Below are 24,086 nucleotides of genomic sequence, written 5' to 3'. Positions count from 1 at the left end.
GCCAAATATCTCAAAGATACATCATAAATTTTAATATAAATTAAATAAATAATAGAGAGTGGAAAGAGCAAGCCAAATGAATGGAGATGAAGATCGAAAGCAGTAGAGAAGGCTGGAGAAACTGCAGTTTAGGCCCCTCGAAGTCCTTCAAGTCGCGGCGTTCTTTCCTCTGTGCGTCTGTATCTAGCGAGCTGTTCAAGACGAAAAAGAAAAAAAAATTCCTCTCTTCGTTCACCTCGTCCAAAACTCCTTGCGAAAAAAAGGGATTCTTGGTTTTTTTCAAAATGCCCCGGCGTCTCGCTCCGTTGGGTGCGTTTCCTTTTTTTTTTTTTTCTCTTTTCCGTGTGTTGCCCAACATGCGTTTTGAGAAACAACCAAAAAAACTTTTCCTTGCTTCTGTCCAAACACCAAGAGAAAAATATATGTTGGGTCCCTTTTTTACTTGTCTTTTGGTGCCTTGACTTTTCTCATGCTTTTACATGGCTTGGAAAGAAAAATAAAACAAAATATAGAAATTAAAAAAATTAAAAAAATAGAATATCAAAAATGTGTTGTGCATGTGAAGAAATATTGTCTAATTAAATCCTAAGTTATAAAATTAAGTATAAACTATGCTATAAATCAGTTTAAATCACAACTCAAATTTATGCATATTAACTATTTTTCCATCTAAAACCAATAATAATATAATGAAATAATTAAATTATATTGGTTCTAGATGTATGAAATATGCAATAACTCAACTCAATCACACCCTCCCAACTAGCGTTTTGCTAATCCTTGAGCAAAATAGTGAAAATGAATTGAGATGAATATTGCATAAATATCGAAATCCAAACAGAAGCAATCAAACACAATTCTGAATTATCACAAAAGTGACATGTTACTACTCAACACCTAGGGGCTATACCCACCAAGACTATCTCAATAATCTTTCACATAGAATTGAGACAAATATCTCAGAACTCAAATGTGTGTGGAGTTAAACTGGCTGTGTTCCTCATTACTAGCCATGATTTGTCATAGGATTTCTCAACCTTAAGATTAATCATTGCTGATTCTAACTACCTCAAAGCCTAAGGGAGTAGTAGTTCTTACGCCAGTTCTGTTTTTAAAGTTCTTACGCCATTTCTGTTTTTAAAGTGTAACACCCCGTATTTTAGTGTATTTTTAATGAAGGAATTAATTTCATTTATGCAAAAATTATTTCTCGTGCTTCATAATTATTAAATTTTAATTGGGTTATTTTATGATTTTTAGTTTGCGAAAATTATTTTTTTAGCGCTTTCTTAAATTAATTATTGTTGTTTATTTAAATTTCAACTCGAATTAAATTTAATTATTATCAGGTTTAATTAATTATTTTAATTATAATCATTGTGTTTGAAATATTTTATTTCACTAGCTATTTTAAAACCCTTTTCGTTGGATCATTTTTGTGACCCAAGATGTGAAGATTAGACCTCATTTCTTCCCTACATTTTTTTTCTTTTTCTCTTTTTCTCTTTTTTTCTTTTCTCCTTTTTCTTTTTTCCTTTTTCTTTCTTTTCTTTTCTTTTTTTCTTTCTCTCCTGGCTTCTTTCCCGCACGCAACTCTCTCTCTCTCTCTCTTTCTCTCTCGTCGTGCACCCTTTCTTCACCCAGCCCGCCGTGTGCGACACCGCCCACCCCATCGTGCTCCCCACCGGCCGGCGACCTCACCCCTCCAATTTCAACCTCCCTTGTGCCGCCGTTATCCACCACGAACCCCTTGAAGTCGCGGCCTTCCTTGCACCACTGCGCCGCCGTCGCGCCACCTCCGGCCACCATCTCTTCACCACATCATCCTCGACCTCCTAGCAACCCATTGGACCCAACCCCACCTCCGATCCGTCACCGGTGAAGCACATCCAACTCCATTTTCGTTTTGGACATTTTTGGCCTAAAAACACCCCTTGCGCCGCCACCACCACTAGCTTCACCGACCTCCCTAGGCTGTACTATATCAAATTTGGGTCTTCGTTTGTCACCGTTGAAAAGTGGGTATCTGTGACGCAGGGCCACAGTGTATTTTACACTGTTCGACAGCTATTTTTCCACTTCGAGCTCACCCGTGATCCTCGAAAAATTATTATATAGCATTGTAAGTATTTCTCCAAGGAACTTTCATAATTTAAATGTATTTTTACACCAACCCATTTCACTGTATTTATTTGGCATGCCGGACTGAGTCCGAGGAGTTCGGGGGTCGGATGGATTTGTGATTGGAGTTGTTTGGTTGGTTTGGTTTAATTGGTTTGGTTGTTGATGAGTTGTTTTGATTGGATTTGTTGGGATTGGTTCTGGATGGATGTTGGATCAGTGTTGGTGCATGTTCATATCATTATTTCATGCATGATCATGTTTGTAAAGAAAACTGGGTTTTCGTGCATTGCATTCATGCTTATGTGTGATTTGAAAAGCTATCATTTTATGTGATAATATTTTTGGGTGCGTGTGTATCACGACCCCGAGCCGAGATGGGGCATTAACTCGGTGGAGCTCCTCTGGTTACTCGGGAGCGGAATATACTGAGTAACGTCCCCAGGGTTGTCGCCGGGCGACAATGGGATCAGACGAGATGGTCTCGTGCCGACTCTGTGGTCCTTCTGCTGGCGGGGACTAGAGGATGTCTGGCCACGTACGCGCTGGGTGCGGAACTGGGCATCGCTCGTTGCGTAGTGTGGGTGCTTGGCCATGTACGCGCCGGGCGAGGAACTGAGCACCGCTACGAAGCCAGGACGTGCGGATGGTCCATAGGGGAGGCCATGGTGCATATGGAATTAATGCAGTATTTTCTGGGAAAATAGTGCGAGTTGGATTTCTGGGTAAATCATTTTCTGGGAAAATGTTTTACGGATATTTTGGGCCAAAATGAGATTTTGGCGTATGTTGAAATAATTATTTTCGGGGAAAATAATGTGTTGAGTAAAATGCATATTTTTCATGTGCATGCATGTTAGTTGCATTTAATGCATTTTATATTATGTTGTTATTTTGGGTCATACTTACCTGCGATACCATTTTGTGGGATCACTCGTTTGTTTATTTGAAAACTATTGTAATATATTTTTATGGATGACTGTATAACTGCTATTTAAATTTTTACTGATGTTTAATTTTAAATAAATTATGGTACTTAGTTGACTATCCGTTGCGTTATTTTATTTGTATACTGTTGCATGTACACACACTGGCACTTCGTTGGAATGTGTGACCGTGTTGTCACCATCTTGGTGTCTCGATCCTTGTGTATTTATATAAGGGGGATTTGGGGCTCCACATAAAAGTTGAGCACTCAACCCCCAAAGTCTTGGGTAACTCTTTCTAGCCCTTAATTTAGAAAAGCTTCATAAATCGCTTTCATCTTTCTTTCTTTCTTTCTTTCTTTTTCATTTTTTTTTTTTTTGGTGTTTTGGTTTTTTTTTTTTTTTTTTTTGAAAAAAAGGCTCGGTAATCTTGCAGTTTACTTCTCCGGTGTTAAATCAATGAACAGTAAATTGAGGAACACTACAAATGTAAGCATGTGCAAAATGTCCTTCAAAACTTGTCATTTGTTATACAAAAATCTCACCAAGTCTCATCTCAATGAGTACAGCATCCTAGTATTTCAAGTTACATATCAACAAAATATGATGCATCAAAAATCATGCTCTATGCTCAATCTTGAAAATAAATCTTCATAAGAAGAATTCCGCTCAACCACTCCACCAAGGTGCTCAAATTTCACAAAATGCTAGAAATAGAGTGTGTGTCAATCATTAATGTATTAATGAGCATCACATTAATGCAAAATTGTGTTGTCCAGTGCACACACACTACCCCCCAACTAGTGAGAAACATGGTTCTCAATGAATAGAACCAAAGAAACCAAAGTGCACAAGAATAAGGAAGCAAAACAGACAACCTAGCATGTGATATAAAATCAAAACAAAACAATAAAAGAAAGCCATAAAGTGAAGAAGTAGAAAGAAAAAATAAATAAATAAATCAAAATCAAAATCAAAATCAAGATACTTCCTTGGGGTCGTGCACAAGCAAGATCTCTTCGTTTGGATCAAAGGCAATCATAATGGGCTTCAAACATAGTCTACTGATAGTGAAGCTAACGCCAAACTTTGGATTAACAATGTCTATCGCCCCGTGAGGATGAACCTTCTTTACAATGTACGGCCCACTCCATCGAGATTTCAATTTACCAGGAAAAATATGTAAGCGAGAATTATAAAAAAGAACTTCATGGCCAAGTGTTAAATGTTTGGGATGAATTTTCTTATCATGTAGAATTTTCATGCTTTCTTTCGCTAGCTTAGCATTGTCATAGGCATCTCGACGAGCTTCATCCAAATCATTGATCTGCAATTTTTTCAACCCTTAACCTTCATCAATTGACATGTTAACATGTTTTATAGCCCAAAGGGCTCGATGCTAAATATCAACAGGTAAATGACAAGCTTTACCATAAACTAATCGATAAGGGGACATTCATAAATTAGTTTTAAAAGTTGTCTTATAAGCCCACAAAGCATCAAGAAGCTTAATTGCCCAATTTTTCCTATTAGGATTGATAGTTTTATCCAAAATGATTTTGACCTCTCTGTTTGCCAATTCGGCTTACCCTTTTGTTTGAAGGTGATGGGATGTAGAAACTTGGTGTGTGATACCAAATTTCTTCATGAGTGTAGAAAATGGTTTGTTGCAAAAATGAGAACCCCAACACTAATGATAACTTTGAGCAAATAGAGATTGCAAAAATTTTAGAACAACACGATGGTCATTTGTTTTGCAACCGACGGCTTCCACCTATTTTGAAACATAATCCATAGCCAAAAAAATCTATGTATTTCCAAAGGAAACTAAAAAATGTCCCATGAAGTCTATTCCCCAACAGTAAAATATTTCTAAAGTAAGAGTAGGGGAAAGAGGTATCATGTTTCTTTTGCTTCTGGAACCCAATTTTTGACAAGACTTACAAGTCTTACAAAAATTGTAAGCATCTTTAAACATGGAAGGCCAGTAAAAACCACTTTGCAAAATTTTAGCGACTATTTTCTTTGCTAAAAAATGACCACCACATGCACCCATATGACAAAATCTCAACACAGAAGAAAACTCATAATCAGGAATGCATCTTCAAATCAATTAGTCCGAACAATATTTGAAAAAAGTAAAAGTGTCGTACCTTAGCGAAAAATCAACACTTAACTTGGGTGGACCATTCAGAAGGCATTTGCTCAGTCACCAAATAGTTGACTATGTCAACAAACCAGGGAGTTTTGTGAATCACAAATAGCTGCTCATCCGGGAAATTATCATCAAGAGGAATGATGACATTTGAAGGATAGGATTGTGGCAATCTGGAGAGATGGTCAGCCACTACATTTTCGACTCATTTCTTGTCCTTAATGGTGATGTTGAACTCTTGAAGTAGTAAAATCCAACGAATCAAACGTGGTTTTGCATCTTTCTTAGCTAACAAATACTTAAGAGTAGAATGGTCAGTGAAAATAGTAATAAGGGAACCAAGAATGTAAGCCCGAAATTTATCAAGTGCAAAAACCACTTCAAGCAATTCTTTTTCCGTAGTGGTGTACTTTTTCTAGGCATCATTCAATATTCTACTGACATAATAAATCACAAAAGGTCTATTATATACACGCTGACTCAAAACAACACCCAATGCATGATCACTTGCATCAGCCATAATTTCAAAGGGAATGTCCCACTGCGGGGGTTGCATAATGGGGGCTGTGTTAAGCGATTATTTAAGGGTATCAAAAGCTTTTTGGCACTCACCAGTCCAAACAAATTCAATATCATTTTGTAAAAGAGTGCACAAAGTTTTTGTAATAGAACTAAACCCTTGAACAAACTGCCTATAAAAGCCAGCATGACCAAGAATAGAACGAATATCCTTAACCGTCTTAGGGATAGGAAGTTTAGATATTAATTCAATTTTTGCTTTGTCAACCTTTATACCTTCAGAAGAAACAATATGTCCCAAGACAATACCCTGAGTAACCATAAATTGGCATTTCTCTCAATTGAGTAAAAGATTTTTTTTCCTCACATCTCTAGAGAATACATGCCAAATTATGCAAATAACTATCAAAAGATTTCTCAAAAATAGAGAAGTCATCCATGAATATTTCACAAATATCCTCAATCATATTAGAAAAATATTCATCATGCATCTCTGAAAGGTGGTTGGGGCATAACATAAACCAAAAGACATTATGGTAAAAGCAAATGTGCCAAAAGGAAAGGTGAAAGTGGTTTTCTCTTGGTTATCAGGCACTACAGTAATTTGATAATAACCAGAGTATCCATCTAAGAAGCAATAAAAGGCATTACCAGCCAGTCTTTCTAAAATTTGATCCAAGAATGGTAAAGGAAAATGATCATTCCTACTAGTTGAATTAAGTTTTCTATAATCAATGCACATTCTCCAGCCAGTAACCATTCTAGTTGGAATCAACTCATTTTTATCATTTTGAATAACAGTTAAACCAAATTTTTTTGGTACCACTTGAGTTGGGCTTACCCGCTTACTGTTTGAGATGAGATCAATGATACCCACTGCAAGCAACTTGAGCACTTTCTCTTTGACAACTTTCTTCATGGTAGGATTAAGCCTATGTTGAGCATCACGACTTGGTCTAGCATCGTCTTCAAGATGGATTATGTGGGTACAAACAGTAGCATCAACACCTTTGATATCAGCTATTGTCCAACCAATTGCGTCTCAATGCTCTTTAAGACATCAATTAATTGGGCTTCATCCTTCTGATTTAATTTCGAGGAAATCACCACAAGAAAAGTGTCTTCTTCAAGACCAAGAAAAACATACTTTAAATCTTGAGGAAGTGGTTTCAGTTCCAACAAGAAAACTTCTTCCTCTGAAGATTTAAGTATGTCTGGTGGTGATAGAGTTTCTGCGCCTACAAATTGTACTTAAAGTGGTAAAGAAGAATCTGCAAAACAATCCAAAAATTCAAGGACATTTTCATCAACGTGGTCAGTTTTTTCATTAAGTAAAAATTTAGGTGTTTGAAAAATGGAATCATGATCAGAGAAATGAAAAGTTGAGCAAATAAGTTTTGTTGGTGTCAAACTCTCTATAGCATTCAAATCACTTGTGCCATCAAAATGTGCTAGCATCTTGCAAGCATTGAAAACGTTTAACTCAAGTGCCATGTTTCCAAAAGTAAGCTTCAGAACTCCACTTCTACAATTTATCAAAGCATTTGACATAGTTAGAAATGGTCTTCCAAGAATGACAGGAGATTGGTAAATAGTGGAGGCTGGTTGTTACATATCAAGAACTACAAAATCCACTAGGTACTAAAATTTATCCACTTGGACCAGCACATCCTCAACAATACTGCTCGGCACCTTAACTGATCTGTCAGCCAACTGTAGCATGATGAAGGTTTTTTTCAACTCACTCAATCCCAATTGCTCATACATTGAGAAGGGTAGCAAGTTCACACTACTCCCCAAATCAAGTAAAGCTCTCCCAATACGTGACTCACCGATCATAATGGAAATGTTGGGAGAGCTGGGATCTCTGAACTTCTGAAGAGTCTCAATCAATATCAATGCATTGAATTGCTCCGTTAGGAAAGCTTTCTTCTTTACATTTAGCTTCCTCTTCACTATGCACAAGTCCTTCAGAAATTTTGCATATGAAGGAACTTGTTGTATAGCATCCAAGCGTGGAATATTAATATTTACTTACTTGAAGATGTCACGAATCTCAGTGTGGTATTTGTTCTTTTGGCCAGCTTCCAATCTCAGAGGATAAGGAACCACAGGTTGGTACTCCCTACTAGTTTCAGCATCTGCACTCACAGGCTTCTTCGACTCTGGTCTCACTACCTCTAGTTCTTTTTTAGCTTAATTAGTCTCTGTTGCATCTTTAGGTGTAGGAACAACTAGCTGTCTGTCCATCGTCATCTCTGGTTGGAGAACTTCTTTTCCACTTCTCAAAGTAAGAACGGCCTTCGTTGTCTCAATAACATCCCCTAAGACATTATGTACATGTTGTGGTTGTTGCCAAAATACTTGAGGATTAGGCTGAGACGGTGCTGAAAATTTCCCTCTCTCTGGAGTGCTCAATATGGTGCTCATTTTATTGATGATGCCCTGCAAGTCATTTATGGCTTGAGTGTTTTGATTGTTTGTGGTGGCCTGAATCTGCATGAATTGATGAAGTATATTGGCCATCTGTGTCATACTATAATCAAGAGACTTCTTCGCAGATGATTGAGGCTGAGAACTCTGTGCAGCTACATGAGGTTGAAATTATGGAGGTGTTACAAAAGAATAGCTCTGAGAACTCTGATATGGCTGATACTGGTGCTAAGCAGCAGCTTGATGAAATGGCTAATGAGAAGGTGGCGGAGACCGGCCAGGCTAATCATTCCTCCATGAGAAATTTGGGTGATTCCTCCACCCCAGATTATATGTATTGGAGGAAGGCTAATTTTGTGCTCTGTTTACCCAATTTGCTGATTGTATCTGCTCAGACCCATTCTCCTAAAATATTGGCATAATTGGGCAGTCTTGGGTCTTGTGGTTTGAATCAGCACATAAAGAGCATGCCTCTACTGCATTCACGACCTACACTTTTTCCATCTCCATGACCTATAATATTCTAGTTAATGCAGCTATTCAGGCTTGAACGTCAGTGTCCTCCTTAAGCTCATATCTGCCCCCACCAGCAATAGCCCGCCCTCAGTGGCTGTGTTGTCAATGAAACTCGATCAGTCCAAGTGTTCCTTTGTTGTGCTCCCTCAGCAAGATAGTCAAAGAATGGTAATGCTTCATCAGGTTCCTTGCTAAAGAATTCTCCATTGCACATAGTCTGAACAAACTGTTTGCATTCTGGAGTGAGACCAGGGTAAAAATAATTCACCAGCCTCCAAGATTGAAAATTGTGATGTGGACATACGTTTACCAAATCCTGACACCTTTCCCAGCTAGCCTGGAAAGTCTCGTCAGATTTCTAATTGAACTGGCTGATCTGCTCTTGTAAATACTAGGTTCTCTGAAAAGGAAAAAGAAATGTAAAAACTCAAGCTGCATATCAGACCAACTAGAGATAGAATTAGGCCTCAAAGAATTAAACTAAATCTTCACTTTATCCTTCAAAGAGAAAGGAAATGAACGAAGTCTAATAAATTTATCAATAGTGGCTCAATTGATAAAAGTAGTACAGGCCAACTCAAAATCTATCAGGTGCTGATAAGGACTCTCATAATCCATCCCGTGGAACTAAAGTATCACTAACATCATGCTATTCTTAACAGAAAAATTAGGTGTGTCACCAAGTAAAATAATGCATGATGGTGAAATGGTGCAGTGGGCTGCAAATAATCCCTAAGAGTGCATGGTACAGGTGCAACCATGGTTTGTTCAATTTCAATGTCCTCATCTGTAGAAAAAACAGAAGAGTTATCTATCTCTGGGTTGTGTATACTACTCTCAGTACTCGATGTAACTCTAACCAACCTTTTTGAATTGTCTCTCACCCATGATATGAAACATCAGTCCAAATAGTATAAGTAACGTTCAAGGGACTGAGTAGTAGGTGACAAGTGAAATATGTAATCAAAGATAAGATAGTGGAAGAAACATTTGAGTTAAAACTAAAGAAAAAAAAATAACGAGTTTAAATTTACGTCAAGTAACTATTCCCCAGAACCGACGTCAAAAACTTGACTCACTCAAAAATAAGCAGCACAAAGGTTATCCCAAGTGTAGGAGGATGTTGCATAATAATTAGGAATAAATTTCTGGATCGTCTCCTCAGGAAAAGTTACTTAAAATCAAACTCGTTTACAATGGTGAAATATTCACGAAAAGAAAATAAAAATGGTGATATGTGCAATGAATGGAAGAATGCAACGGGAATGAAAATGGCATTAGTTATGGACTAGATTCCTATTTTTACATGTTTTTGAGTGTCAAAATGAAATGTAAGAGACTAACAAATTGAAATTAACAATCAAGGAATCAACTAAAGCTAAACAATCTCAATTAATCAGAAAATTAATTAAAAAAGTGAAATTAATTAAGTCCTAATTAACCTAATATGCAATGGAACTAAAAGATTAACAAAATTAAACTAAGAACTAAGCTAGATTAGAAAATAATTAACGCAATATAAGCTGAAAATTGAGAAGCCCAAAAATTAAAATTCTATGGTTCATCGTTGCATTTAAATCATAAATTCTCAAAATCAATCCATAACAATTGTAATGTATATTTAATGGAAGCTTAAAGAAGCAAGAAAAATAACAAACATCAAGAAAAATAAACGGCAAATAAAATGCCCAAAGGTCTAAGCCAAACATCTTAAAAATACATCATAAATTTTAAACTAAAATTAAATAAATAATAGAGAGTGGAAAGAGCAAGCCAAATGAATGGAGATGGAGATGGAAAGTAATGGAGGAGGCTGGAGAAACTGTAGTTTAGGCCCCTCGAGGTTCTTCAAGCCGTGGCAATCTTTCCTCTGTGCGCCTGTTTCTAGCGAGCAGTTCAAAACGAAAAAGAAAAAAAAAATCCTCTCTCGTTCGCATCATCCAAAACTCCTCACAGAAAAAAGGGATTCTTGCTTTTATTCAAAATGCCCTAGTGTCTCGCTCCATTGCGTGCATTTCTTTTCTTATTGTTTTTCTCTTTTTCGTGTGTTGCCCATAGTGCGTTTTGAGAAAGAACCAGAAAAAACTTTTCCTTGCTTCCGTCCAAACACCAAGAGAAAAATATATGTTGGGTCCCTTTTTGACTTGCATTTTGGTGCCTTAACTTTTTTTGATGCTTTTACATGGCTTGGAAAGAAGAAAAAAATTAGAAATCAGAAAATAAAATAAAATAGAGTACCAAAAATGTGTTGTGAATGTAAAGAAATATTGCCCAATTAAATTACAAGTTATAAAATTAAGCATAAACTATGCTATAAATCAATTTAAATCACAACTCGAATTTATGCATCTTAACCATTTTCCTATCTAAAAGCAATAATAATGTAATGAAATAATTAAAATATACTTGTTCTAGATGTATGAAATATGCAATAAATCAGCTCAATCACACCCGCCACCCGCCAAGTAGTGTTTTGCTAATCCTTGAGCAAAATAGTGAAAATTAATTGAGATGAATCCTTTAGTTGCAACTGCTGGTCCCATTGGCTTCCTGCTAAGTGCATCAGCTACAACATTAGCTTTGCTTGGATGGTAGTTAATGTTGCAGTCATAATCCTTGACTAGTTCAAGCCATTTCCTCTGTCCCATATTCAGTTCCTTTTGAGTGAAGAATTACTTCAAACTCTTGTGATACGTGTAGATTTTGCAGCTTTCACCATATAAATAATGCCTCCAGATTTTAAGTGCAAAGACAACTTCAGCTAACTCCAAATCATGTTTGGGGTAATTTTGTTCATATTTCTTCAATTGCTGAGAAGCGTATGTTATAACTTTCCCGTGCTGCATCAATACACTGTAACACCCCGTATTTTAGTGTATTTTCACTGAAGGATTATTTTTAATAATTCAAAAAATTATTCTCTTATTTTATAATTATCGGATATTTTAAATGGGTTATTTTATGATCTTTAAATTGTGAAAATTAAATTGTTATGTTTTCTTAATATTTATTTACTGTTGTACATTTAAATTGTTCTTCTTTTAAATTAATTGATTGTGGGATTTAATTATTTTATTTTCATTGTATCATTATGTTTAATTTAATTTAATCGATTTGCTGTTTTAAAATCATTTTCGTTTGATCATTTTCTGTGACCCAAGATGTGAGGATTGGACCTCATTTATTTCCCTTCATTTTTCTTTTTCTCCTTTTTCTTTTCTTTCTTTTTCGTTTTCCCCAGTTTCCCCCCCATCCCACGCAACTCACTCTCTCTCTCTCTCTCCGTCCGAATTCGTCTTCCACCCAGCCCGTCGCCGTGAGCCGCCGATGACCGACACCGCCCCCTCCGTCCAACTCCCCACCGGCCGGTGACCCATCCCCTTAAATCTCAGCTCCTCCATCGCCGGCGTTCTACTCCACGCACGGCTTGAAGCCGCGGCCTTCTCTTCCTTCGCGCGCAGCCGTCGCGCCACCTCCGGCCACAAACACATATTATAGCGTTGTAAGTATTTTTTCAAAGAATTTTCGTGATTTAAATGTATTTTTGCACTAACACATATTATTGTGAACTGGTTGTTTGGACATGCCGAACTGAGTCCGAGGCGTTCGGGGGTCGGATGGACTATGGACGGAGTTGTGTGATTGGTTGGTATTGTGAATTGTTGGTTGTTGGTTTTGGTGTCATGTACATAGCATATTGCACGCATGATCATGTTTGTAAAGGAAACTGGGTTTTTGTATACATGCATCATGTTCATATGTTTCATGAAAACTGGGTTTTCATGTGTTAAAGGATTTTGGGTGCGTGTGTATCACGACCTCAAGTCGAGATGGGGTATTATCTCGGTGGAGCTCCTCTGGTCACTCGGGAGCGGAATATACTGAGTGACGTCCCCTGGATTGTCACTGGGCGACGATGGGATCGGATGAGATGGTCTCGTGCCGACTCCGTGGCCCTTTTGCTGGTGGGGGGTAGAGGATGCTTGGCCACGTACGCGCTGGGCGCGAAACTGGGCATCGCTCGTTGCGTAGTGGGTGCTTGGCCACGAACGCGCTGGGCGCGGAACTGAGCATCGCTACGAAGCCAGGACGTGCGGATGATCCATAGGGGAGATCATGGTGCATTGGTTAATGGAATATTGGGTTATTTTCTGGAAAAATGACAGAGTATTGTTTTGGGCCAAAATGGGATTTTGGCGTGTGTTGGAAAATATCTATTTTCGGAAGAAATGGTATTTTTGGATTTAATGCATATCTCATCATATGCATGTATGTTGGTAGCATTAATGTATTTTTATCTCGTAGTTATTTGGATTATACTTACCTGCGGTACCATTTTGTGGTAACGCAGATTTTGATGCAGAGGAGGATGAGGGTGAGCCTGAGGAGTCGGCTCTGCCCGAGGAGTGATTGGATCACTCGCACTTTGGTTTGGGACTTGTAAACATTTATTATGGATGACTGTATTATTATTTTTAAACATTTTAACTGATTGTTTAAATTGTATTAACAATTCTAGTACTTAGTTGTATTAATTATCCGCTGCGTTGTTTTTGTATACTGTTGCATGCACACACACTTGGCACTAACGTTGGGATGTGTGACCCTGTAATCATCATCCCGATATCTCGATTCTCGTGTCTCCTTACATGGGGGTGTTGGACGCCACATACACACCCTAAACCCAATCGTGATGCATCACTGTAAACCCACAAATCCTCCTATTTCGCTAAGGACTGTTAGAACTGGAGCTATCACCAATCTCTTCTTCAATTCCTAGAAGCTTTCTTCACACTTTGCAGTCCATTCATACTTATTGTTCTTCCTGGTAAAAGCAATAAGGGAAACCGCTATTTTTGAGAAATTGTCTATAAACCGACGGTAATAACAAGCCAAACCCAAGAAACTCCTAACTTCATGCACATTGGTTGGTTGAGTCTAAACTACTGCTTCAACTTTACCGAGGTCTACTGAGATACCATCATTTGATACTACATGCCCCAAAAATGAAATAGACTCAAGCCAAAACTCACACCTCTTCAACTTCGCAAATAATTTATAATCCTTGAGTGTCCCAAGTACCTGTCTCAGATGCACTTCATGTTTAGCTTTGTTCTTGGAGTAGATTAATATATCATCAATAAACACCACTACAAATATATCCAAGAATTCATGAAATACCCGATTCATCAAATCCATAAATACAGCTGGGGCATTGGTTAGGCCAAAAGGCATGACCAAGAATTCATAATGACCGTACCTGGTCCTAAAAGCTGTCTGAGGCACATCCTCCGCCTTGATCTTCAATTGATGATACCCTGATCTGAGATCAATCTTGGACAATACCTGAACACCTTACAACTGATCGAATAAATCTTCTATGCAGGGCAACAGATGTTTATTCTTAATGGTCACTCGGTTCAGTTCTCTGTAGTCTGTACACATTTTCATTGTCCCATCATCATTTTTCACAAACAAAACTGGAGCTCCCCAAGGTGACACACTGGGTCTGATAAAACCTTTGTCTAATAAATCTTAAAACTGTTCTTTGAGTTCGGCTAACTCTGATGGTGCCATTTGATAAAGGGCTTTAGAAAGAGGTGTCATGCCTGGGGCTAGTTCAATGGCAAACTCTACTTCCCGCTCGAGTGGCAATCCAGACAAATCTTTAGGAAAAACCTCTAGATATTCTCTCACAATAGGAATCTCTTCTAACTCCAATTCTTGCTTTGGTTCATCCACCATGAAGGCCAAGTACCCCTAACACCCATCACGTATTAACTTGCCAACCTAAAAAACAAATATAACTTATGGAAGGGTATGCACTCTGGAACCCATAAACCTAAGTTCCTCTCCCTCCGGAGATTTGAACACCACCTCCTTTTTAAAACAATCAATACTGGCATAACTGGAAGCTAACCAATCCATTCCCAATATCACATCAAACCCAATCAAAGGAAAGACTATCAGGTTAGCTAGCATTTCTCTCCCACTAATAGTTATTGGACACTTAAGCAAAATCTTGTTGAAGGTCACTATATCAGTAACACCCCGTATTTTAGTGTATTTTTACTGAAGGATTATTTTTATTTATTCAAAAATTTATTCTCTTATTTTATAATTATTAAAGTTTATTTGGGTTATTCTTATGATTTTTAATTTTGTGAAAATTATTTTGAAGTGCTTTCTTATTATTAATTATTGTTATGCGTTTAAAATCTCTTTATTCTAAATTAATTACTGTTGGATTTAATTTTTTAGTTTCCCTTTACCATTGCGTTTGAATTATTTTATTTAACTTAAGGTTTTGAAATCATTTCCGTTGGATCATTTTTGTGACCCAAGTTATGAGGATTGGACCTCATTTCTTTTCCCTCTATTTTTCTTTCCTCCTTTTCTTTTCTCTTTCTTTTCTTTTCTTCCTTATTTCTCCTTCGGCCCTCTCTCCCGCACGAACTGCTCCCCCTCCCTCTCCCTCGTGCATTTTTTTCGTCCGCCCAGCCCACCGCCGTCGCGCCGCCGTGACCGTCACCACCCACCCCATTTGGTTCCCCAGCCGCCGACGACCTTACCCCACCAACCTCAACTCCATTCGCGCCGCCGTTAGCCACCACGAGCCCATTGAAGCCGCGGCACTCTTTCCGCCGCTGCGCCGCCGTCGCACCACCATTGGCTACCATCTTCTCACCACATCATCCTCGACCTCTTGGCAACCCATTGGACCCAACCCCAGCTCCGATCCACCACCGGTGAAGCACCACCATCTACATTTCCGATTTGGGTATTTTGGTTTTCTACTGCCCATTGCGCCGCCACCCACGGCCAACCTTCACTACCACTAGCTTCACCGACCTCCTTAGGCCCTACCCTATCATTTTTGGGTCTTCGTTTGTCCCCGTTTGAAAGTGGGTATTTGTGACCCACGGCCACAGTGTATTTTGCACTGTTACGTTGCTCAGACGTCATTTCTTGCAGCTTCGTGATCCATCGGAAATTGCTATATAGCACTGTAAGTATTTCTTCAAAGAATTCTTGTGAATTTAATGTATTTTTGCACTAACACATTTCACTGTATTTGAACTGTTGATTGGTTTTGCCGGACTGAGTCCGAGGAAAACGGGGGTCAGATGGATTGGTGATTGGAGTTGTTTGGTTGGATTTGATTGGATTGGTAATTGTTGGTTTGGATATTGTGTTGGTTCATGTACATTGCATTTGGCACGCATGATCATGTTTGTAAAGGAAAACTGGGTTTTCGTGTATTGCATTCATGTTCATGTGTTTATGAAAACTGGGTTTTCATGTGAGTATGGAATTTAGGTGCGTGTGTATCACGACCCCAAGCCGAGATGGGGCATTATCTCGGTGGAGCTCCTCTGGTTACTCGGGAGCGGAATATACTGAGTAACGTCCCCTGGATTGTCGCCGGGCGACAATGGGATCGGACGAGAGATTCGTGCCGACTCCGTGGTCCTTCTGCTGGCGGGGACTAGAGGATGTCTGGCCACATACGCGCTGGACGCGGAACTGGGCATCGCTCGTTGCGTAGTGTGGGTGCTTGGCCATGTCCGCGCCGGGCGCGGAACTGAGCACCCTACAAAGCCAGGACGTGCAGATGGTCCATAGAGGAGGCCATGGTGCATAGGGTAATAACGGATTAATTGGCTATTTTCTGGAAAAATAGTGTGCGTTGGATTTTGTGTAAATCATTTTCTGGAAAAATGTTTTACGGATTATTTTTGGGCCAAATGGGATTTTGGCATGTGTTGGAAAATTATCATTTTCGGGGAAAATGATGTTTTGAGGAAAAATGCATATTTCATCATATGCATGCATGTTGGTTGCATTAAATGCATTTTATTCTTGAGGATTATTTGGGTTATACTTACCTACGATACCATTTTGTGGTAACGCAGATTTTGATGTAGATGAGGATGAGGAGGGCGAGCCTATGGAGACGGCTCCGCCTGAGGAGTGATCTGGGACCACTCGTTTGTTTATTTGAAAACTATTGTATTATATTTTTATGGATGACTGTATAACTGCTATTTAAATTTTTACTGATGTTTGATTGTAAACAAATTCTGGTACTTAGTTGACTATCCGCTGCGTTATTTTATTTGTACATTGTTGCATGTACACACACTGGCACTTCGTTTGGATGTGTGACCGTGTTGTCACCATCTTGGCATCTCGATCCCTGTGTATTTATATAAGGGGGATTGAGGGCGCCACAGGTGGTATCAGAGCAGTTCGGCTCTGGGTAAAACCACATGTCCCTTAGGATAGTACCAGAAAATTATTTTTATTATTATTTTAAAATAATAAAATTTTTGTTTAAGTTGTGTAAGTTAAGTTATTCATTTTATATTATGAGTTTATTGGTATTTTATTTTATGTTAATTGATGTTATTTGATTTATTTTATTTTATTGCTTTAATTAGTGTTTACCTTTGGTTGAGTATGGTTTTATTGGCTTTATTTATTTTATTGTATAATAATTTTGTTGTTTATTTATTTTATTGTATAATAATTTTGTTGTTTATTTATTTTATTGTATGTCATTTTAATTTAATTGTTTTATTTTATGGCGGATTATTTTATTGTTTTATTTATTTTATTGTGAACTACTTCATTGGTTTTATGCATTTTGTCGTATGTTATTTTATTTATGGAATTTTATTTTATTTTGTTTTGTTCAAAATTGAATGGCGGGTTAAGGATTATGTTATGACAGGAAGATGGTACGACTGAGAATGCCATTGTTAGGCTTAAACATTGGTGTAGTAGGTCTGAACTCTTGGTGATTGGTTGTTTTAATATCAAGGCTTGAACATCAGGGTCTGGGTGAACTCTTTGGATTAGGTACTCAAGTTGCTGCTAAGGAGGGGAATAGTTTTTAATTGTTTAGAATAATTGAGATTTTAGGTTCCGTAGAATTTATGTGATGAGTCTATGGGGTAGGTGGTTGTAAGATCAACGAATTTCAAGGTTAGATTTATGAGGAGTTCATCTAAGGTTTGAGGCCCCATAGTTTTTAGAAAATAAGTTATGAGATTTAAGGTGGTAGGTTCAACAAGCAATTGAGGGATTACTTAGATTAGAAGTTTTCGATCTTGCCGAACTTGATAAACCATTTGATAACATTTGGAGTTTTAGAATTTACAAGTTTTATAAGGCGAATGTTTTAGATTTAAGATCATCGATCTTGAGGATTTCAGGAAATGATTTATATCTGGGTTAAGGTTTTAGAATTGTAGAGTTGAAGGGCTGAATTAAAATAGGATTGATGAGAGTTGAGTTACTGATATGAGAATATTTTTTTTCAGGCGAGAATTTTCTCAGAGATGGAAGGTAATGATCTAGTTTGTTTATTTTCTGAGGATTGAAGATGTTGATCTAATTTGGTTAAATAATTATTTTTAGCTTGGTGTTACAGTGACAGGTTAATGATTTAATCCATATTAAATTTTAAGGAAAATAGATGGTGCGGATTTAGGAAATGATTTTTGCTGATTTCGAGGATATAGGTCTAGTAATGGAAATGGTAAGGATGATCACTTGCACGTTTGGAGGATTATTGGTTTTGGCTGAGGTGCATGAGATTGATGCGTAGAAATGGTGTGTGTACGCATTTCGGAGGGTATAGGTTCTAGTCTTATTTTGGTTTGGAGAAAGTAACTTTGGTAAGTGTTGAAGATGAGTCGACACAATAGTATTAAATTCAAGAGATTTTGGTTTGGAGTTTTTGGTGAGTCAATCGGAGTGTGTAGTCGAAACGGATTACTCAATGGAATGACGGTTGACAATAATTATTGTGATTATCTATAGAAATTAATTGTGACTTGAGGTTACCTAGGAATTTAAATTTTTGAGGCTATACTTTCTTTTGGAGTTTGAGCATCTAGTTGGTTGAATGAAGGACATTATTATTTAACTTGAAGAGAGATTGATGGGATGTCATGTATGGTGTATGATAAGATCTTCGAAGTTGAAGCTTAGGCATCAACAGTGGATAATATGATCAAGTATGTGGGTTAATAAAGCATTAGGATCCTTGGGTGTTGTGCAATGGCTTTTGGTGGATTGAATATTTGAGCAGTATGGCTTGCTTTGAGGTTTAATAGTGATGTGCTATTGAAGGAACTAGTTGTGTTAATACTAGCTTATTGGAGTAGAAATGGGTGGGCGAGTTACCAAGATGGTTTCGATAATGTTTTGGTGTACTCAATGGTGGTTCGTAGTGAGTTTAGTCATCGCTAGATCAGATGTTCAAAATGTAGATGATGAGCTTTCGGGTTTAGGTTGTTAGGTAGAAGTCTCTAGGCACTCTTTTTGGTTCGCTAGGTTGGAATTGAGTCTTTTAAAGTATGCTTCTTATTGTAGATGAGATGAATGTATTTTGGGTTGAAGTTGCTTATTTTCAATTTGAGATGTTGAGGTTGTTTGATATTGATTTTCTGTCAATGATCATGGGTGTATTTTATAGAATTTGATTTTGATCAAGGCAGCTGGAGTTAATTGAGGAATTTGAGTTATAACTCGTGGTTTTGGGAGAAAGTATTTTTCTACCAAATTGTGATAAGAGTTTTGGTTAGTAGGAATGGAGCCACCTTGTACTCAATGGTGTTAGTTTCATGAGGACGTAAGTTTTATGCATGTGGCGAATATCAGAGTGCACAGCAGAAGCATGGTATTTTTGTTGTAGTCAGGAGTTCAAATTGTGTTGATTTGAAGAATTAATGGTGACTTGAATTTTGAGAAAATACTTGTAATTGGAGATTAATCATCTGGTTGTGCAAAATCTATTACTGATGGTTAACATTGGAAGTGGCTATTAGGTTTCCAATAGTAGAATTCAATGAAGGTTTAGAAGTTGGAGCATAGGAGTTGATTGCAGTTGGCACATATTATTGTAAGGGCTTTTGATCATTGGAATTTATTGGATGTTGTATTAACATTCTCGAGGAAATGAGATTTTTGGATAGCAGTCACTCTAGGAATACTGGTCGTGATGTGTCGTTAGGGGACTAAAATGAGTATGTTGGATAATGCCATGTTCATTGAGGAATGTGCCACGTGCCGTCATGTTAAGGCTGAGCATCAAGGTAGACCTCAACCTCTCCCTATTCCTGAGTGGAAGTGGGATAATATTTCTATGGATTTTGTTATAGGTTTGCCGAGGACTCCTAGTGGGAAGAACTCAATTTGGGTGATTGTTGATCGGTTGACCAAGAGTGCTCATTTCTTGCCTGTTAATAATACTGACTCTTTGGGTAAGTTGACTCGGTTATATGTCAAGGAGATAGTGCGTTTGCATGGAGTACCCAAGAGTATCGTGTCGGATCGGGATCCGCGGTTCACATCCCGTTTTTGGAAGAGCTTGCAGACAGTTTTAGGCACTAAGTTGAAGGTTAGTACTACGTATCACCCACAAACAGACGATTAATCAAAGCATACTATTCAAGCTCTTGAGGTTATGTTGCGGTCTTGTGTCATAGGAATTCCAAGGAAGTGGGAGAATCACTTACCGCTTATTGAGTTCTCTTATAATAACAGTTTTCATTCCTCCATTCAGATGGTCCCGTATGAAGCTTTATATGGACGGAAGTGCAGATTGCCTTTATGTTGGGATGAAGTTGGCGAGAACAAATTGTTTGGGCTTGAGATAATTCAAGAAATGAAGGATCAAGTTCAGTTTATCAGGAAGAAGATGGCTGAAGCGCAAAGTCGCCAGAAAAGTTACGCAGATACAAGAAGAAGAGACTTATCCTTTGAAGAAGGTGACTGGGTTTATTTCAAAGTCTCTCCTATGAAAGGCGTTAAGCGCTTTGATAAGAAAGGAAAACTTAGCCCAAGATATGTTGGCCTTTTTTCAGATCGTAGGGAAGGTTTGGCTGGTTGCTTATAGAGTGGTCTTACCAGACTATTTTGGCGGTATGTTCTTAAGTCTGCTCTTAGTTGAATCTTATTCCTGTCTTAGTCTTAATGTTGACCTTGCCAATTTTGAGGACGAAATTTTATTTAAGGGGGGAGGATGTAACACCCCGTATTTTAGTGTATTTTTACTGAATGATTATTTTTATTTATTCGAAAATTTATTCTCTTATTTTATAATTATTAAATTTTATTTGGGTTATTCTTATGATTTTTAATTTTGTGAAAATTATTTTGAAGTTCTTTCTTATTATTAATTATTGTTATGCGTTTAAAATCTCTTTATTCTAAATTAATTACTGTTGGATTTAATTTTCTAGTTTCCCTTTACCATTGCGTTTGAATTATTTTATTTAACTTAAGGTTTTGAAATCATTTCCGTTGGAACATTTTTGTGACCCAAGTTATGAGGATTCGACCTCATTTCTTTTTCCTCTATTTTTCTTTCCTCCTTTTCTTTTCTCTTTCTTTTCTTTTCTTTTCTTCCTTATTTCTCCTTCGGCCCTCTCTCCCGCGCGAACTGCTCCCCCTCCCTCTCCCTCGTGCATTTTTTTCGTCCGCCCAGCCCACCGCCGTCGCGCCGCCGTAACCGTCACCGCCCACCCCATTTGGTTCCCCAGCCGCCGGCGACCTTACCCCACCAACCTCACCTCCATTCGCGCCGCCGTTAGCCACCACGAGCCCATTGAAGCCGCGGCACTCTTTCTGCCGCTGTGCCGCCGTCGCACCACCATTGGCCACCATCTTCTCACCACATCATCCTCGACCTGTTGGCAACCCATTGGACCCAACCCCAGCTCCGATCCGCCACCGGTGAAGCACCACCATCTACATTTCCGATTTGGGTATTTTGGTCTTCTACTGCCCATTGCGCCGCCACGCACGGCCAACCTTCACTACCACTAGCTTCACCGACCTCCTTAGGCCCAACCCTATCATTTTTGGGTCTTCGTTTGTCCCCGTTTGAAAGTGGGTATTTGTGACCCACGGCCACAGTGTATTTTGCACTGTTACGTTGCTCAGACGTCATTTCTTGCAGCTGCGTGATCCATTGGAAATTGCTATATAGCACTGTAAGTATTTCTTCAAAGAATTCTTGTGAATTTAATGTATTTTTGCACTAACACATTTCACTGTATTTGAACTGTTGATTGGTTTTGCCGGACTGAGTCCGAGGAGTACGGGGGTCGGATGGATTGGTGATTGGAGTTGTTTGGTTGGATTTGATTGGATTGGTAATTGTTGGTTTGGATATTGTGTTGGTTCATGTACATTGCATTTGGCACGCATGATCATGTTTGTAAAGGAAAACTGGGTTTTCGTGTATTGCATTCATGTTCATGTGTTTATGAAAACTGGGTTTTCATGTGAGTATGGAATTTGGGTGCGTGTGTATCACGACCCCAAGCCGAGATGGGGCATTATCTCGGTGGAGCTCCTCTGGTTACTCGGGAGCGGAATATACTGAGTAACGTCCCCTGGATTGTCGCCAGGCGACAATGGGATCGGACGAGAGATTCGTGCCGACTCCGTGGTCCTTCTGCTGGCGGGGACTAGAGGATGTCTGGCCACGTACGCGCTGGGCGCAGAACTGGGCATCCCTTGTTGCGTAGTGTGGGTGCTTCGCCATGTACGCGCCGGGCGCGAAACTGAGCACCGCTACGAAGCCAAGACGTGCAGATGGTCCATAGGAGAGGCCATGGTGCATAGGGTAATAACGGATTAATTGGCTATTTTCTGGAAAAATAGTGTGCGTTGGATTTTGTGTAAATCATTTTCTGGAAAAATGTTTTACGGATTATTTTTGGGCCAAATGGGATTTTGGCATGTGTTGGAAAATTATCATTTTTGGGGAAAATGATGTTTTGACGAAAAATGCATATTTCATCATATGCATTCATGTTGGTTGCATTAAATGCATTTTATTCTTGAGGATTATTTGGGTTATACTTACCTGCGATACCATTTTGTGGTAACGCAGATTTTGATGCAGATGAGGATGAGGAGGGCGAGCCTGAGGAGACGGCTCCACCTGAGGAGTGATCTGAGATCATTCGTTTGTTTATTTGAAAACTATTGTATTATATTTTTATGGATGACTGTATAATTGCTATTTAAATTTTTACTGATGTTTGATTGTAAATAAATTCTGGTACTTAGTTGACTATCCGCTGCGTTATTTTATTTGTACACTATTGCATGTACACACACTGGCACTTCGTTGGGATGTGTGACCGTGTTGTCACCATCCTGGCGTCTCGATCCCTGTGTATTTATATAAGGGGGATTGAGGGCGCCACAATATCTCCAGCTGGGGTTGAGGCCATCAAATTGTAATCCATCTTTTCTGCTTCAACAGGGCAGAACTTGACATAATCCATTGAAATAAAAGAGTCGGTAGCCCCCGAGTCAAATAAAACAGTAGTGTTTACGTCATATAATACATAAAGATAAAAAAAAAATAAGTAGCCCTAAATTTTTATCATAAAAAGCTAAATAGGAGAATCAGAAAAATTATACTTGTGATTACATTATTCTTGTCCTTAGCTTCTCCCAGCGTCAAAGCAAACACTTATGCCTGCACAGTCCTCCGCTGGTTGTTGCCCTGGTTGTTCTACCTAAAGCTTTGAGGTGGGTTGGGCCACATTTGTTGTTCTCCGCAAGCAATGGACATTCTCTAATGAAATGACCATCCTTACCGCATTTGAAACATGACCTCACTTCCTTTCTGCACTCTCCAACGTGTATGCAGTTACAGAACTTACAGGGATTAGTTGTATGATTTCCCTGAATCTGTCTCTAACTTGAGCTGCTCCCCTCATTTCTCTTCTTCCAAGGCCCTTGATCCATACTTGAGGATCCTTATGGAGTAGCTTTCTTCTTCCGTTCTTGCAATTCAGCACCTGTCTTGAGGTTCTGCTTTACCAACATCTCTTTGTGCACTAACACCGAAAAATTATGAATCTAAAGGACCATCACTCGTTCATATATCTTGTAGTTCAAATCTTCCTCAAACTTTCTGGCCTTCTTCTCCTCATCAGGAATCAGTATGCAGCGAACCATGATAATTCTGTAAACGTTGTAGTATACTAGCACATGGTCATGGTCCCCTGAACCAAGTTCGTGAACTCTCGGGCTCTAGCTTCTCTATCTGATTTAGGAAAAAATAGGTCAAAGAAATTCTGCTTGAATTGAGCCCAAATAATCACTCCAGTGCCCCCAGCTTCCCTAATGGCTTTTTCAGAATTCCACCATCTCTTCGCTTCTGTAGTTAGTTTAAATGCTACGAATCGAACTTTCTGTTGATCGGTACACTCCCAAAACACAGAATATTTCTTCAATGTCTTGAATCCAATCTTCTGCTGCGTTTGTATCGTCTCTTCCATCAAAGGTGGGAGGATGTGTCCGATTAAATTGTTCAAAAGTGCAACCCCCATCATTGTTGTTTTCGTTCAAATCTTTAAGGCTTCGAACTCGAC

Source organism: Juglans microcarpa x Juglans regia, chromosome 7D, assembly GCF_004785595.1.
Source record: "Juglans microcarpa x Juglans regia isolate MS1-56 chromosome 7D, Jm3101_v1.0, whole genome shotgun sequence".
In the NCBI taxonomy this organism is placed as follows: domain Eukaryota; kingdom Viridiplantae; phylum Streptophyta; class Magnoliopsida; order Fagales; family Juglandaceae; genus Juglans; species Juglans microcarpa x Juglans regia.
Note: the sequence above shows the minus strand (reverse complement) of the source record.